The following is an 18,429-nucleotide window of genomic DNA, read 5'->3' as shown; positions in this document are numbered from 1 at the left end:
CTTAATAGACACCTTTGGATGCATCTTGTGGCATGCCTCTAAAAATATATTTTTCATAAATCCTTTGTTTGCATCAAAATAAAAACTTTTAAACACTTTTCACACCTGAGAATTTTAACCCAAGGTCATTCTTTTTTCAACTGACAGTACAATAACACCGTTTTTACACTGTGCAAGGCAGATTGCACATGAGCTTGAGTTGGTCTACACTGGCACATTGATAAACTTTTACATATTCTTCTCTCCCTGTTCTTGCCTGTACTTTTCTGAATCACTTTGGAACCTCGTATTGTTATCACTTCTCTTGTTATTGCTGATAAATAGCTTGTTGGATTTGGATAAAAACTTCTGTTAAATTTGACAATTCTGTTGATTTTAATTAGGTTGTGAATTTTTTTATTTACTTGCTGCCCATTTATGCCAGGACACTCCTGTAAAAGAGATGTTTAATCTCAGAGAGGTTATCCTGGTTAAATAAAGGTTATAATAAATAATTGTACATTTACATAAAGCACAGACAATCAGCTTTGAACTTAAATTTTTTAAGGCAACCGGTTTCCTCCAATTTTTTTTTAAGTAATGTGTACTTAAAAATTCCAGCACTTTTATTTGAAATGAACTTCACTCAAGTTATAAGTTCAATACACTAAATTCTAAGTTTATTTAACTTGAAATAATTTGTAATATCAATTGATCTGTCCAGCTACTCCACTTAGTTTCTTAAGTTAAATTAAGTTTATATAAAAAAAAATAATTAAACTAGATAATTAAATAAAAAAAAGCAAATAACAAAAGTACATTCTTTTTCTGTTTTATTTCAATTTAGAACGTTTCATTTGAAAATACAACAGACAGCAATACAGTCAAAGGACTTGCCAACTTCAAGTTTCAGAGATTTCCAACCTTTGTCTCTATGAAACGGTGCACAACAGTAAACTTTCAAACTAACCACCAGGTATTTGGAGCAGAGGTATAACTATTGGGAAGCTCGTTTTACACGGCAAGCTGATTTTTCAAAGAATGAATTTTGGGTGTCAGCTCACCTTTTCCCAGGTTGAGCATTACCTGCAGAATAAAGGAGAAGGTGTTTTTCATGCACTTGGGTTAGTTCAGGTGCAGGGCATAAATCAGTCCGAAAAGGACACAGAAGGCCAGAGGCAGGTTGGCCAGTTCACCCATCACCAAACTCCCTTCCAAGAAGATCCCCACTCTGGATGGGTTTAGTTGAGGACTTTCTTGATCAACGTAGAGGATTTCCACTGGAGTCTGACTGTACAAGTCCTTGTCAGTTACATCCTAACAGAGAAAGAAACAGATAGATAATGCCATGTTGTCCACCAAAATTTACCTCCGACTGTATAATGAAAAGCACCATACAATATGAACTGCACGAAAACTAATTATTAAAAGGACAATCCCAGTCTTAAATTGACTTTCATCAACTGCCATATTTGGATCTGTACATTACAAGAACTGACTGCAAAACTGTGCACCAAATATGGTTTTGTAGATTAGCACTAGAGGTCGACCGATTAATCGGTCGGCCGTGGAATGCACGCTGCCCCTAGAGTCATTTTCCAGCAGAGTGAGCAGACCTCAAGGAAGGAGTTAAGTTCCTTGGAGAAAACAGTAAGGATTAAATTTGTATAACTTCTTTATATTTAATTAAAAACTTTTGATATGTTACTGCCAACTTCAAGAAAAAACGCGACAAACGCGATAGGTGACATGACGTTCGGCTACTTAGGATATTGATAGCGTAGTTGAAGTTGCATTATCACAGCAGAAGGGTGGCTATCATGTCACAATAAGTAAGCAAGAATTTTGCAATTACAGACAGCGAATCTGAGACTTTTATTTGTTCGGTTTGTGTGTCTTATATTTGAGAGGGTTGTCACTCAATGCAGAGAAATAAGTAATAAAAAAATATACCAACGCACTATAGGCTATTGAAGGACTGGCTTGGACGTTATCGGTTCTGCTGTCGGTACTGGAGAAATTAAGAAAATACATTTAATACTGCTATAAAGAGAAAGTTATTTTATCTCGCCAGCCATTTCTATGTATAATAATATGAAACCATTTGTCTGTGATGCAATTTAGCTATTCGCAGTCAGAGAGAGAGAGAGAGAGAGAGAGAGAGAGAGAGAGAGAGAGATCGATCTCGCTGACGTGGTGCAACAGCGAGATCTGTGATATTAGTCCGATTTTATTTTAGATTTCACCTTCCAAAGATTATAAAAAGAATATTTATACATAAGCCGCATTCTGTCTAGCACAACTTCCTTCCCTTCACAGCGGTGCACTGACATTTCTCCCTAAAACTCAAACTTAACGTCAGAATCAGCACGATCGTTGGTTGTTGTAAAATGCTACTGTTGCTAAATTGCGGGACGCGTTTAATAATAAAAAGAGCGCAAGAGATACCGTTCCCAAGGCGGCGCGCACAACGAAACACACCGCAAAGAGACAAGCAAAGTATAGGCTACTTTGGGTTTCATGTGCGCGTCTAAACGATCAAATATACACAAAAATATGTCAAAACGACCGGCTTGGAGATTCACTTAAACACAGTTTATGTCTTAAATGGACGTAGTTATGGAAATAGTTGGGAGAAAATATGCTGCATCAGGAGCCTATTAGACTCGGTCTTAAAGGGGAAGCAGTCTAATGAACATGCTGACGATTGAGCTATTACTGCTAATCAAACATGTAGCGTCTGGAGGAATCAATGAAGGATAATCATTAACTCAGCAGATTCATGAATACAAAGAACTCCCTGTAAGACCACCGAAATAGCACCAGCTAGCCTGTGATAGTACAATGAACTATTGACAGAGAACCCTCGTGGTGCTTCCTAAAAACCCCCGCACATGTGACACCCTCGTGTTTTACAATGTGAGGAAAGCCATGTGAGACTTTGAATGTAAAAATGTGTGTGTCTTCCATTTAAACCTAAAAATGCTTATTTTTAAAGAAATATGTCTAACCCCTGTACGTTGTGTATTTCTGCTGTATATCAGAAACGTTAGAATTGTTTCGTTGTGTAGTTTAAACTCTGAGGCTTTATATTTAATAGCCTGAGAGTGTATATCTACTTTTAAGGGTACCAAATACATTTTTCTTGGTATCAAATTAAACCTTATGATTTGTCCTAGCTGAATATGAATATAAGATCACCTTAGAATTGTGTTCTGCTATGTTTTACCATCTTTTGAGTTATTCAACCCAAAGCCGGACCCGGTCATGCAAATGAGCCTTGACGGGACAAAGGACCCCCTCTCATGCCCAAAATAAGGGAGATTTTTACGACCTCCAAAAGGAATGTGCAGAGATTGCTGACGCTCACTTAATTCTTACTGAGAAGGAGAAATGAACCCTTTTAATCCTATATATTCTATATATATATATATATCCATGTGATAAATGTATTGACATGTATCTAATGTCCCATCTCATGATTTCCCTTCATGTTGTTTGGTCTATGTTTTCTCGCAAACTCTAATGGGTTAATGTTTCAGACTTTGCATACTATGGTTAACCGAAATCATATGTGTGGCACATTTGGGCTCTATAACTTGGTATTTTGAAGATCGAAATGACTGTGTACAGGATATGTCGATAAAAACAACATATTAGTATTACAAGAATATTTCCTAGTTCTAAGAGGAGCACTCTTAGAACAAAGAGCAATAAACCAAATTCCCGCCTGGAACTTCCACCCTTCTTATTGGTCGAGCCAATGAGAGGTGGGACACGTTTTCTAAGGTTATAAATTGCATCCTCTCTTACCCTTCGCTCTCTTACTCTTATCTCTTTTTGCTGCCCCCACTTCATCTCACCTATTCCCCTGGGACGCTCCCGGATCTCAAGCTTTCTTACATCTCTTTTTACTTCCCTACTTCACTTCTTCTGGATCTCGTCAAGCCATATTACCCTCTCTCACGTCTTCCCCCGATCTTCTGCAACCCTCCGGAACGCTCAACAGTCACCCTCTAAGACGCCTCGAGTTTCCAGCAAGCAAACCACGCTCTGGAAACACCGAACCGAAATCCTCCATCTCAAGAACACCACGAGGACACGATACCCACGCAGCCTTGCTCAGCCACGCAAAAGGTCCTTTTGTGCAAGTATTATTCCATTGAAATTCAAATGCATCACAGTGTGTAATTTCCTTGCTGGCTTCAAAGGGTTAATTGTTGTAATAAGTTTGCCATACCTCTAATAATTCTTTACTTTCCCTTACTGTGTTTATTTTGCTTATTTTATGTTTATTTTATGTTACATGTATGTCTGTCAAGTGTAGTGATATATCATAGTGCCTTATATTAAAATCAATTATACGCTGGATTGTCTGTGTTTGTTGGTCATAAAGCAAAGCCTCTTTAATGTGCGATTTTAAGCTACGAGCTGATATTATCAAAGTAAGTTAACGTGCTTTTGATGAATAAGCTTATAACTAAGAATAACCCTTCTGGAGAATTGATCAAGAGTATCGAATAAAGTGGTTCGGCGGACGAACTGACTGGTTGCGGTAGCCTACGGGTCAATTCCATTAAGGTGTTATTAAAATGTATATAGCCTGTCTGCATATGATGTATATCGATAATTAATTATAATTCATTGTGTTTAATTATCTATATATATTTGAAGCAGACTCTTGGACTATATAAGCCCTTTTTGGGGCGTTTTCATATGTATTGGTATCTGGGTCACACCGTATGATTAATCATTGATTACGATCATTGGAATTAATTGTACATTCCCCAAACCTGACCTGCATACCCTACAAACAACAAAAAGGCAAAGAGAAAATCACTTACAGCTCTTGAATGAATAACTTCTGCATTAATAAGCATTAATCTATCTATGATAAACTATGCAGTGTTATTTTACAATTGATTACTTTATTAGATTTCTTTTTAGACCACACCTGAACAGTAATGTTAGTAGACCTTCCTGAAATTAAATCACTGTGCCTATATAACGTTTATCTTTGTGTAATATATATATATAAACACTAACAAAAAGAACTGTTAAGAATACCATTAAAGTACCGGATCGATAAGCAGTATCGGTAAGAGTAGTAATACCATTAAAACCTTAATGATACCCATCCCTAGTTATGCCTGTGCTGCTCTTGGATGCTCTGAATATTGGATTACGTGTCTGGATTGCCCCTTAATTAAAGCTGCATTTGGATCTCAACCTTCGTGTCTCGGAGCAGTTCGTAACACCTGCTTTGTTTATTTAATATATTTGTTATACATTATTTATACAATATGTTTTTTACATTATACATTTTTAATTTAAGTGTACAAGTGCAGATTTGTAAAGTGTTCAATAAATGTATTTGTTGAGAAATTTTGTCTATCTTAAGTAATTATTTGTGTTACATTTTATCTTTCAAATAAAAGGTTCAAATAAGAGGTTAAAAACAAGCATATATCGGCCAAAATAAATCGGCAGCAATAATCGGCCATCCCGGATTTCAAAAGATCGGCATCGGCCTGAAAAAAACAATATCGGTCGACCTCTAATTAGCACCTATGGAGAGTTTACCCACTTTTAGCCTCAGTCACGCTCAAAAGATGTGGAATAACTGTTCTCAGAAACTTCTATGTTGCCATGCAACATTTTTGAGAATCATGTGACTCCAAATACATTTGCTTAAACTACTTTACTGTCACCAGTGGAAAGTTTTGCAGATGTCTTTGGATCCCAAACTGAAACAGGAGTTTTGAGTACACTTGTTGGCATAACCAGGATTTAACAACAAGCAGACCCAAAACTCATCTACAAGACATATGTGTAAATTCCAACTGGTGACAGTAAAGTAATACAAATTAGGCAAATGTAAAGGGAGTCATACACCATAAGTTTCTGGAAGCAGTTTTTCAAATCTTTTCATCACAACTGTGACAATGGGAAAGTTCTCCTGAGCTGCCAAGCTAACAAACCATTTTCAGTGCACAGTTTTGCAACCAATACTTTTAATGTACATATCCAATTATGGCAGTAATGTCCTTCAACTTCAAAAAACATGAAACAAAGTTTTTCCTTTCATTTGTACTGCAACAGCAGAGAAAAGAAAAAAGGTAATTTGAGCCCATTTTTACTGAATTTATAGAGAAATCTTTTCAGTTTGTCATGTCAAGTATCAATAATACAGATATTCAAAAAAGCATTTAGTTAAAATTTGCTTGGCCATAAATAAAAGTCTGGGAAAAACTGAATGCTGATAAAATTACTCTGAAAATTAGTTGCAGACAGTCTTCACTAATGGCTTAAAATGAAAATAAATCAAAATAACTATGTACCTGCATCATTTACAACAAATTAATTACTTACGGAGCAGGTCTTGAAGGCGGCAGAAGGATCATCCCCCAAAATGACCGGCAGTCCCCGAAGACAAAGGCAGCTATTGTCTGTTGGCTCAGTGGTCTGGAAGATAGTGCACATATTGTACAACAGTTTGCTAAGGATACTCACATGTATTAATTAAATTCTCAAACATCCCCAGAATTCCTTACTTTCCAGTCCTGGAAATTTGCAGTGAAGTCAAAGGACAGGACAAGAGGAGATAACACAGGGGGAGACCGGATGCAGCGGAGGAGAGCAGACGTGTGTTCGTGAGCTCTCGGTGGTGGTACCTAGCATCCGCCTTTATCCTGATTTAACCTCTCATCACTTTAATTTGTTCGCAAGAGGCAAAGCCATTAAGAACACATATGGCAAGCTACGATCTTCGAAAAGAAAGAAAACTACAACTCAAACTTTGCGACAACTCCACGCGGTAACCACAAGAAACATGGCGGACGGGGAAAAGGAAACATCCTTCAGCAAACTTCGACGCTATTCAAGAAACTAAAGACGACCTCACAAAGCATATTGACAAGAAAACAGCCGACATACAAACAACATTAACGAAAATCGAGTCCTCACTCTCCACACCGGCGGAACAGGTAGAGGAGATACAGACACGAGTGAGGACAAATGAAGACAATATCAAAGATATTGGAGAATGAAATGGAGAAACTGATAATCTCAAAGACAAAACTGACGACTTAGAAAACCGCAGCAGGAGGTCTAACATTAGGATAATAAAGGTGCCGGAACAAGCAGAGGGTCGTGATACTGTAGGATTTTTAGAAAAGTTTATACCGCAAATCCTGGGTAATGAAAACTTCACCTCACATGTCACCCTGGAAAGAGCACACCGCATCGGGAAGAAGTCTGACAGACCGCGGCCCCTCATCGCCAAATTCCTGAACTTCAGAGACAAAGAAAAAGCCCTTAGACTGGCCAGAAGTAAAGGAGAGATGACATACGAGAACAAAAGGATATCGTTTTATCCAGATTACAGCGCAGACCTGCAGCGTAGTAGAGACGAGTTCCGTGACGTGAAGCAGATACTGTGAGAGAAGGAGATGGAATACGCGCTGATTTTCCCAGTTCAGCTTCGCATCAAACATCTGGGAACAGTCAAGTTTTTTTCCACTCCAGCCGAAGTGCAACGCTTTTTGAAAGATCTCCCAAGCGAGTAGCATAAAGCTAACTAAAGTGTCTGCAGTACATAGTCCACCGTTATAGACACTGATGAGAAGGGTTGTGATTCAAGTTACGACATGATAGCCTAATCCTGTTATATTCAAATGTTCAAAATAATTGGGACCATGGCTGATGATAAACTGTTGACCCTGCGTGCAGGCTAATGAACGTGAAGTTGGGGTTTACACTATAATGGTAGAATGGGATCACACCTCATTTAACCAACTTATATTTCTGCCTTATCTCTAATATTGTAAAATTGCAAACTTTTTCATATACAAACTGTTATGAGTGGTTAGTTTTTCATTACAGCAGTTGCTGGAGCCACCTCTGTTGTTTAAGAGAGTTACCTACCTAATGTGTTTTTGTTACAGGGGTTTTACTTTAATGTTTTTTTTTATTATTATATTTATTGTAGGTTTTCAGACAAATAGACAATACAATCACAGGACAGAACCAAACACAAACACACACACAAAAAAAAAACTCATTCAGTTGGATTCAAATGTGCAGAAAACCACATCACCAGGCACAGGCAAGGAAGGTCAAAACAGATGTTTGCCTAGTGAGACATTATAAACCAGGTGAGATTGTACAACTTGACCACATGAGATATACATAGGTATCTTTACATTAAAGAGGTCAATGGAAATAACAATAAAATCCTTATAAAAAAACAATTTAAAAAATGAATAGAAAAACATATTTAATAGCTTCATCATTGTTGATTTTTAACAAGTGATTGAAAAGAGGCCTCCAAGAGGCTTCAAATTTCTCTCTTGTCTTTCCACGTGCAGAGTGGAGGAAAGTTCTGACAACCAAAACTTGAATAGTGGCTTCGAATTTTTCTTCCACACGCAGAGTATAGATTTTTTGGCAATCATCAAACCATACTGTATAGGCAGTCGGGTAGCATTATTAAGGCGCAGCAAAGAGGCAGACCAGCCAAGAATGGCAATAGCAGGATCCAAGGGAAGCTCACAAGCATAAGCTTCAGAAAGAAACTGAAAAACTTCTGACCAGAATTCACCCAGTTTTGGGCATGCCCAGAAGAGATGACCAAGAGAGCCCTCCGTAGACTCACACTTATTGCAGAGAGGGGAGATAGTAGGATAGAAAGAATTAAGTTTAACCCTTGAGTAGTGTAATCTGTGCAACACCTTATACTGAATAAGTTGGTGCCTGGCATTAATAGAACAGGTGTATATATTTTTAAGACATTTTTCCCAGTCCTCCTCAGAGAGCTGAACATCTAGTTCCTCTTCCCAAACGTTTTTCAGATGAATAGTGGAAAAATCTAACTGACTTGTGAAGAAGTCAACAAATTTTGTAACTAACTTTGGAATGTTGGGAACGCAAGTAAGCAATTTATGTAATTCACTATCGGCTGATAATATTTCAAAATTTGGCACAGTGGAACGAACATCATTTCTAATTTGTAGGTATCTAAAGAAATGTGAAGCAGGAAGGTCATATTTCTCTGTTAGTTGAGTGAATGTGGCAAAATTATTGTCAATATATAAATCTCTCAAGGTAAGGATTCCTTTTCTAGCCTTTTCTGTGAACACTGGGTCTAATAGTGAAGTTTTAAAGGCATGGTTACGACAGACAGGAGCAAGAAAAGAGGTATTTGGCAATTTAAATGCCTTATCTGAAGCCATATTCTAAGAGAACTATTAATCATAAAATGGGATCCTACTGTGGCTTTAAATGTCGCTGGGACAGCAAAAAGTAATGAGGAGATTGATGAATTTGAGGCACCTTGCTCAATCATAGGCCATGAAGGGATATCAGTTGAGGGACTGTCGGGGTGCGGGTCCTGCCAGTAAGTTAAGGCTCTACAATTGGCAGCCCAGTAGCAATGATAACGACCTAGGCTTACACACGTGTATTTTAGATATTCTGTGTGCTTTGAAGCCCCAGACAAAAGGCCAGGAATATTTATCCAAGAGAGCCACCTCACTGACTCTGAACATTTAAACTGCGCAGAGACTGGGTGGGTAATGTTTTCTATTCTTCCTACTCAAAAGCAAGAGGTGTCGCCTTGCTCATTAATAAACATCTGAACTTTAAATTAAATTCAGTTGAAAAGGATAAAAACAGCAGATTTTTGCTTGTAGATTGTGAAATAAATAGGAACAAGATATCCTTAGTGAATATATATAGGCCCAATTATGATGACCCGTTGTTCTTTAACAATCTGATTATGAAACTGGCGAAAATTGGGGCTCAATGTGTTGTGGGTGGAGACTTTAACTTGGTCTTAAACCCTCTTTTGGATCGATCATTACACAAAACATCTTCACTATCAAAGGCGGCAATAGCACTAAACCAAGGTATGAAAGACATAGGCATAATTGACGTGTGGCGAAATCTTTATCCAAACCAGAGGGATTTCTCTTTCTTTTAACCTATGCATAATACACACTCTAGAATTAACATGTTCCTGGTGCCACTAGCTATGATAGCCACAGTGATAGAATGCTCCTATCTAGCAGCTACCTTCTCAGATCATAATCCCATCAAATTCTCCTGGTTGACTGATACTCCACAGCCCACAACCCGCAGGTGGAGATTCAAAAATTACATGTTGAAAGACCCTGAGTTTATTTCATATATGACTACTAATATTGAAATATTTCTTGATGCCAATACAAATTCCTCTTCACATGCCAACATTTGGGAAGCTCTTAAAGCCTATATGAGAGGTCAAATTTTATCATACAGTGCCCACAAGGTAAAACAAATTAGAGAGAGACTAACCAAATTGGAAAGAGATATTAAAAAGCAGGAACAGGAATACATTGCCACCAAAAAGGAAGAACACCTTAACACACTAACAAAAACAAGGATGCAATATAATAATCTATGCACTAGCAAAGAGGAAGCAGCTATGGCCAGAACTAGATATCACTATTACGAATTCGGGAACAAAACAAGCAAACTCTTGGCTTGGCAAATTAAAAAGGAAACATCTGATAAATGTATACACTCAATATTAACAGAGGATGGCAGACTCCTTGATAATTCGCCATCTATTAATGCAGAATTCAAACAATTTTACGAAAATGTATATAAAACTGGGCAGGATGCTGATAATATTGGAGCAAAAAGGTTCATGGATGGAATAACTCTTCCCAAATAGCAAGATGAGGATAGAGATATGCTTGATGCAGATATATCAGAAACAGAGGTACTCCAAGCCATTAATTCTTTACAAAATAACAAGACTCCTGGGCCAGACGGCTTCCCTGTCGAATATTATAAGGCCTTTTCAAAAAAATTATTAACTCCACTCACGAAGATGATTAAAGAAGCTCTAGAAAATAAAAAATTACCAGACTCATTGGAAATCGCAACAATCACACTGCTTCCAAAACCGGGCAAGGACAAACAGAAATGTGACTCATACAGACCCCTCAACCTCTTAAACGCAGACTATAAGATACTATCCAAACTAATTGCTCTCAGACTGGAAGACGTTATACTAAAGATAATACACGCTGACCAAACAGGTTTTGTTAAAAACAGGTATGGAGCAGACAATGTGCGACGACTGCTCCACATACTGAACACCGCTAAAAAAAAAATCAAAATCCTATGCTAATAATGTCTATGGATGCAAACAAAGCAGTTGACAGGATCGAACCAAGCTTTTTATTTCGGACTCTAGAGGCTATGGGCTTTGGAGAGAAATTCACTCAATGTTAAAACACTTTTTAATGCCCCCAAAGCTAATATTTTAACAAATGACATTCTATCTAACACTTTCCTCATTATCCAGAGGGTGCAGGCAAGGATGTCCAAGCTCCCCTCTGCTCTTTGCACTTGAACCATTAGCTATTGCCATCCGCTCTAACACCTCCATAGCAGGAATTAAATTTGGCACAAATGAACATAAACTTCCTCTGTACGCAGATGATCTCCTATTATATATAACTGATCCACAAACATCAGTCCCCCCTCTATTAAAATGCCTCAAAGAATATAGTGCAGTCTCAGGATATACATTAAATTACACTAAAAGCGAGATCTTACCACTAAATACACAGGACAATAATATTAGAGCTCTCACCGACCCATTAAAATGGTGCAGCACTGGTTTCAAATATTTGGGTATACAAATTGATAAATCGGATGAACATATATTTAAACAGAATTATATAAAACTATTGGAACAAACCAAGCTTAACCTTCAAAGATGGATTGATCTTCCATTGTCTCTCACAGGCAGAATTAATACTATCAAAATGAAAATTTTACCTACGTTTATTTATCTATTTCAATGTCTCCCGATGAATGTTCCCAAGAGTTTCTTCAAAGAACTTAACAAAATTGTAACTCCGTTTATATGGCAAAGAAAAAAACCCTACAGTCAAACTCATTTCTCTACAGGCTCCATATTCAAGGGGAGGACTCAACTTACCAAATTTTAGGAATTATTATCTTGCTTCACAGTACAGATCGATTTGGCTCTGGCAGCATGCAGAGAACAATGAGGTTAGATGGGTCCCAACAGAACAACATGAGATGAAGTCTATGCCTTTAAAGGATATTCCATTCATAGGCACAAAAAAATGTTTAGCCACACTCACAAACAACTCAATAATACTTAACACATTTGCTGCTTGGCAAGAATCTCACTCACTTATCGATACAAATATTTCTTTTCTTAGAAGGGCACCTTTGTGGGGTAATCCCAACCTCTCACACCACATAGCTGAATCAGTGTTGCGGGGATGGAAGGAAAGAGAAATCCAAACAGTTGCTGACTTATACGTTGATGATACATTTGCTAACTTCCAACAACTAAATGAAAAATTTTGCCTTTCCAAAAATAGTTTCTTCAAATTCCTACAAATTAGAGACTGGGTTAACGAGAAATCCAAAGAAACATTCCCATATATCCCAAAAGAAACTCCTCTTGAAACCCACCTATGTAACAAATTACACGGATCAGCAAAAGGAATAATATCTTCTATATACGGTATCATCAATGGAAAGTTACTGATTTATGATAAAACATCTACTAAAGGGAAATGGGAAAAAGATCTAGACTGTATTTATGAGGAGGCAGATTGGCGTCATCTATTGGAACAAGCACAGACTGCGCTAACCTCCACAAAACACAGGCAAATTCAATTTAATATATTCCATAGGACATACTACACCCCCTACAGGTTACATAAAATTGACAGCAGCATTTCCTCCAAATGTCAGAGATGTAAAGTGACTGATGGTGATTTTATACACATGCTATGGAGTTGCCCAATGATAGAAGAATTATGGAAACGTGTCACTGAATTAACCTCAAGGGTAATAGGAAGTCAAATTGAACAGGACCCAAAACTATGGATCCTGGGGGACACAAGTTCTATTAATGCTAACTACTACAAGAAATACTTTATCTTACTTGCGAGCACTGCAGTAAAAAAATGTATTCTGATTAACTGGAAATCTGAAAATTCACCATCAGTAAGACATTGGATTAATGAGCTTATATCTTACTGCACACCTGAAAAGATATTATATAATGTGAGGGGGAAGCATGCAGCCTTTAGAGAAATCTGGGGCCGCTTCATAGACATTCTGCCTTCTCTGGAAACTTCCTCATTGATGCATTTGTTGTGAGTAATGTGTAGATTTACATAGGTATGTATGTATACAAATGGGGGTATGTATAAACTGTATATTGACTGTTTAGATATATATAAATGAAAGGAAACTGAGAACCATACATGGGAAGAGGGTGGGGGGTGGGATGGGTAAGTTCGTGCAATATTTGTGTTTTTGTTTTGTATTGATTTTATTTACTTAGCATTTTTTTTTTTTCTTCTCTTGTTTTATCTTCTGATGTTTAAAATTGAAAATCATCATCCTTGTAAGGTGTGTTTGTAGGGTTATACATGTGTATATTCCTTTTGTTAAATACGACTTTCAATGTATCAAAATGTGGATCCTTCCTACACACAATTAACATCTTGTAAGAGCTTCTGTTAATAAAAAATAAATAAATAAAATAAAAAAATAGATGACACAAAAGGAAAGAAAAGGGAGAGGACAAAAGGGTAAAGGAAAGAAGAGTTGAAACAAGAAAAGGGGGAGAGCAAAGTGGAGAAGACAAATGAAAATGAGAAAAAAAGAGACAGAAGATGAAAGGAAGAGATTTAAAGGGATAGTTCACCCAAAAATGTTATTTCTGTCATCATTTACTCACCCATGTATCATTTCAAACCTGTATGACTTTCTTCTGTGGAACACAGAGAAGACATCTTTAAGAACGTTGATAACCAAACAACATTGGTGCCCATTGACTGGCATTGTATGGACCAAAAAAAACACGAGACATTTCTCAAAATATCTTCTTTTGTGTTCCACAGAAGATAGTCATACAGGTTTGGAATGACATGAGGCTGAGTAAATGATGACAGAATGTTTGGGTGAAATATCCCTTTAAGAATGGAGACAAGAGAAGAGGGGTAAGGAGAGAAAAGAAGAGATGAGAAGAAAGGAGAGAGAGGAAAGGCAAAGGAGATGAACAGAGATAGGGAAAAAATGGACTAGACTTACGTAGACAAGTCAACCCACCTTTGTCTAACGTAAAAGCTCAGACAGAAGCTTGGCGGTGAGGCCTTTCTTCTTCCTGAAGAGGTCCATCAGGCTTGGAGAGAAACGGTCAAGTGCATCAAAGAAGATCTGTCTGAGAATTTTACTCACCACTTTGTTGAACTCGTAATAAACCTGAAGCATAAAACATAGCAAATCATGTATAAGCCCATGGTCAAATGACCCCATCTATGACACCCAACACTACATAATTTGGGGCACACAATGTTAACCACTCCCAGATGTGCGTGTGTGTGTATATACATTCACCTAAAGGATTATTAGGAACACCTGTTCAATTTCTCATTAATGCAATTATCTAATTAACCAATCACATGGCAGTTGCTTCAATGCATTTAGGGGTGTGGTCCTGGTCAAGACAATCACCTGAACTCCAAACTGAATGTCAGAATGGGAAAGAAAGGTGATTTAAGCAATTTTGAGCGTGGCATGGTTGTTGGTGCCAGACGGGCCGGTCTGAGTATTTCACAATCTGCTCAGTTACTGGGATTTTCACGCACAACCATTTCTAGGGTTTACAAAGAATGGTGTGAAAAGGGAAAAACATCCAGTATGCGGCAGTCCTGTGGGCGAAAATGCCTTGTTGATGCTAGAGGTCAGAGGTGAATGGGCCGACTGATTCAAGCTGATAGAAGAGAAACTTTGCCTGAAATAACCACTCGTTACAACCGAGGTATGCAGCAAAGCATTTGTGAAGCCACAACACGCACAACCTTGAGGCGGATGGGCTACAACAGCAGAAGAACCCACCGGGTACCACTCATCTCCACTACAAATAGGAAAAAGAGGCTACAATTTGCAAGAGCTCACCAAAATTGGACCGTTGAAGACTGGAAAAATGTTGCCTGGTCTGATGAGTCTCGATTTCTGTTGAGACATTCAGATGGTACAGTCAGAATTTGGCGTAAACAGAATGAGAACATGGATCCATCGTGCCTTGTTACCACTGTGCAGGCTGGTGGTGGTGGTGGTGTAATGGTGTGGGGGATGTTTTCTTGGCACACTTTAGGCCCCTTAGTGCCAATTGGGCATCGTTTAAATGCCACGGCCTACCTGAGCATTGTTTCTGACCATGTCCATCCCTTTATGGCCACCATGTACCCATCCTCTGATGGCTACTTCCAGCAGGATAATGCACCATGTCACAAAGCTCGAATCATTTCAAATTGGTTTATTGAACATGACAATGAGTTCACTGTACTAAAATGGCCCCCACAGTCACCAGATCTCAACCCAATAGAGCATCTTTGGGATGTGGTGGAACGGGAGCTTCGTGCCCCGGATGTGCATCCCACAAATCGCCATCAACTGCAAGATGCTATCCTATCAATATGGGCCAACATTTCTAAAGAATGCTTTCAGCACCTTGTTGAATCAATGCCACGTAGAATTAAGGCAGTTCTGAAGGCCAAAGGGGGTCAAACACAGTATTAATATGGTGTTCCTAATAATCCTTTAGGTGAGTGTATATATATATATATTTTTTTTTTTTTTTTTTAAAAGATGCCTCTGTGCTCTTTTCGCTGCACCTTGATACACATGCAAAGGCTAGAATATACACTGCTTTTAAAGTTACAGTATTTATAAGGCACCTGACTTTATGGTTTACTTTAAATGTGCAGTATGCAGGTGAATAAAGTAATCAGCCTCAGAACATGACACAGCAAACCCACATAACAGAAAGCAAAACTTAACTGGTACCAGATTCATTTGGTTGCTGATCTGGAGTTTTGGTGTAATAACAGTACTTTTAGTGCATTTAGTGATTTGAATGTACATAAACATTTCTGATGTTAACAAGGAAATTGTTCCATTCTTCCATGTTTGAGCCTAACATTTTTAAAAAGCTGTGCTCTCTTTTCACAGTTATAAGAACAATAATTCCAAAGCATCTCTTCCTGAGACCTGCAACACAAAACAAGTTAGTTAATCATAGAAAAGCCTGTTAGAGAGCTGGGTCATTCTTCAATTGGGGTTAATGAGAGGCAGAAATTGTAACAATGCTTTTTTGTTTTCTTTTAATAAAATGTATTGCTATGCATTTAAAATTAGTTTAATATTCTATATCAATTAAAATTGAAGCTTAATAACATTTATATTTTTAAATAATTTGAATCAAACATTGGTGAAACACTTATGTCTATGGTGTTACCAATATTTGAAGTAAAATTTTGATTTATTCTAAATAAACAGGCATATGCAACTTTAGGTAATAATTAATAAATAAATAAATTACTTTAAGGACTCAGTTTCATTGATAATTTAAATATCATTTTTGAAATAAATGTTTAATTGTTCATCTTGTACCCTATTTTTGCCAAAGAAGAGTTGTTTTTTTTTTTTATTGTATATACATTAAAAAAAGGCAGGAAAAATGGTCTGTGCTAACTTAAATATTTTTATATTTAAAAATACAACATTACTGGTATATTGTCTGTGGAGTTACTATAGAGTCTGTGGTGTTACCAGGAAAGACTGTAACACCACAGACAGCAACACCACAGACAAATTAGCCTAAATCCAGACTTTTCTAAAATGGAGGCTGCCATCATGATGATTTCAAGATCAGAGGACATTCTAGAAATATTAATAAGTATGCATTTATCAAATTTTTTATTAAAATATGTAAAATCTGCAAGTTATCAACATAACACCACAGACACTAATAAAGTGCAACACATGAAATTGTCAGGAATTTAGCTAACTTTAAGAAAATGAATAAGAAAGAATGTACTCACCATGCACCCCTCAGATCAACCAGCACCTGCAATGACCTTTACACACAGGAAGTAGTCCAAACAGATTTCCCCCTTTTCTTAAAGGGGCGACATCCATTGATGTAACACCACAGACATGAATTTGGGGAACACTACTTTTTTCGTGAATATTACAAAATATGTATTTTTTAAAACAATTTAATAAAGTTGTACATGTTAAATAAAAACTATATTCATATAACCACTTCTTTTTGTTAAAAATGTTATATTGTTGTAATTAAATTCCATGATATCTCTCTGAGATATGGTGGGAACATACATATTTTGTTATAAATACAATCTCTCAAACTCAATTAAATATGTATTTTAAAACTAAAAATTATCTATTAATAGTGCACAAATTGTGTTTATCCTACAGAATACAAAAATGAAAACATTTTATAATTTATTGGTATTTACAGTTCATTTCAACTGTTGTAAAGTAGAGGGACACCACTTGCCACCACAAATGAAGAATGACCCAGCTATGAACCAAGATAAAACGAGTTAAATCCAGTAGCTACGGTTTTTGTATTTGAACCATTAATTAACTTTTTATTTCAATCAATAGCAGTGTCAAAATACAATGTGGTCGCTAACGTTAACTTAAATGCACCAGATTCAGTAGACCGATGGAAACGCGTCGTCCGTCGCCGAGCAGGTGTTTAAGCGCGCCAGGGAGGAAAGTAACAAGCTAACAGATGACAAATCTCTCTAACAGACGAAAAATGTCTGTCAAAGTCACCGGGCGGGGGTTTAAGCGCGGTTGTGTCCGCCGCACGCGAAAGATAAAAGTAACTAGCTAACAGTTGAAATATGTCCCGTCGAACAGTTTAGAACAAACTTTCCAACTTCTCACCAACAGCTCCTCGAATTCGCACACACTTTTGCAACCACGAGAAAATGGCGTTGCCCGACTCCTCAGCAGCTAACCAGCGTCAGAGACGTTAGTGTGGGGGATGGGCTGGCGAGGTGTGCGTTCACATTCCCAACGTGCATTGCCTCAATAATCTGCCAATCGCTGTATTCTGTTAAAAGATCCAGCCGCTAAGTTCGACAACAATATAATATAATACTGAATGTATTTTAATATATTTTGCGGATCTAGCAGTCGTCTCCACAGTAACGTATGCAGCGCTGTTACTGTAATGTAGTAATTAGTTAAAAAATAATGTTTTACTTTTAAACATGACTTCAAACACTACTAAACAGTATTCTGTTGCTTGAGAGAACTTTCAAATACCCAGGTGCCTAGAAATATTTCTGGTGCCCTTTATTCTATTTATTAATTGAGTGACTCAGTGGTGATGGGGTGCTTCTATGACAACTGCCTGGGTCACTTGGACTTCACAGAAAATTAAATAAAACCAACTCTGCCTGTATTACTTAGGTCACTTGGGGTAGACTTCAAATGGAATAAACTCCTACAACAGTAGCGGGGCTAGTAGTGAGCCCAATATGTGACTTCTTAGTTGCAATGAAACTTAACATCGAC

The 18,429-nt window shown here is 37.5% G+C and overlaps 1 long non-coding RNA gene across 16 annotated transcripts in view; it reads right to left on the bottom strand.

Moving 5' to 3' along the window:
- Nucleotides 1-815: 815 nt before the first annotated feature.
- Nucleotides 816-18,429, bottom strand: part of LOC127637441 (uncharacterized) — an 80,552-nt gene continuing 62,938 nt past the window's right edge. For all 16 annotated transcript variants that reach the window (XR_007969734.1, XR_007969749.1, XR_007969748.1 and 13 more), the window contains 3 exons: nucleotides 14,140-14,292; nucleotides 6,352-6,444; nucleotides 816-1,296 (listed from right to left, as the gene is read on the bottom strand). This is a non-coding gene — a long non-coding RNA (uncharacterized LOC127637441). The remainder of the gene's footprint in view (nucleotides 1,297-6,351; nucleotides 6,445-14,139; nucleotides 14,293-18,429) is intronic.

This window comes from Xyrauchen texanus, chromosome 45 (genome assembly GCF_025860055.1).
Source record: "Xyrauchen texanus isolate HMW12.3.18 chromosome 45, RBS_HiC_50CHRs, whole genome shotgun sequence".
Classification (NCBI taxonomy): Eukaryota; Metazoa; Chordata; class Actinopteri; order Cypriniformes; family Catostomidae; genus Xyrauchen; species Xyrauchen texanus.
Note: the sequence above shows the minus strand (reverse complement) of the source record. Positions and strands in the feature narration are given on the sequence as shown.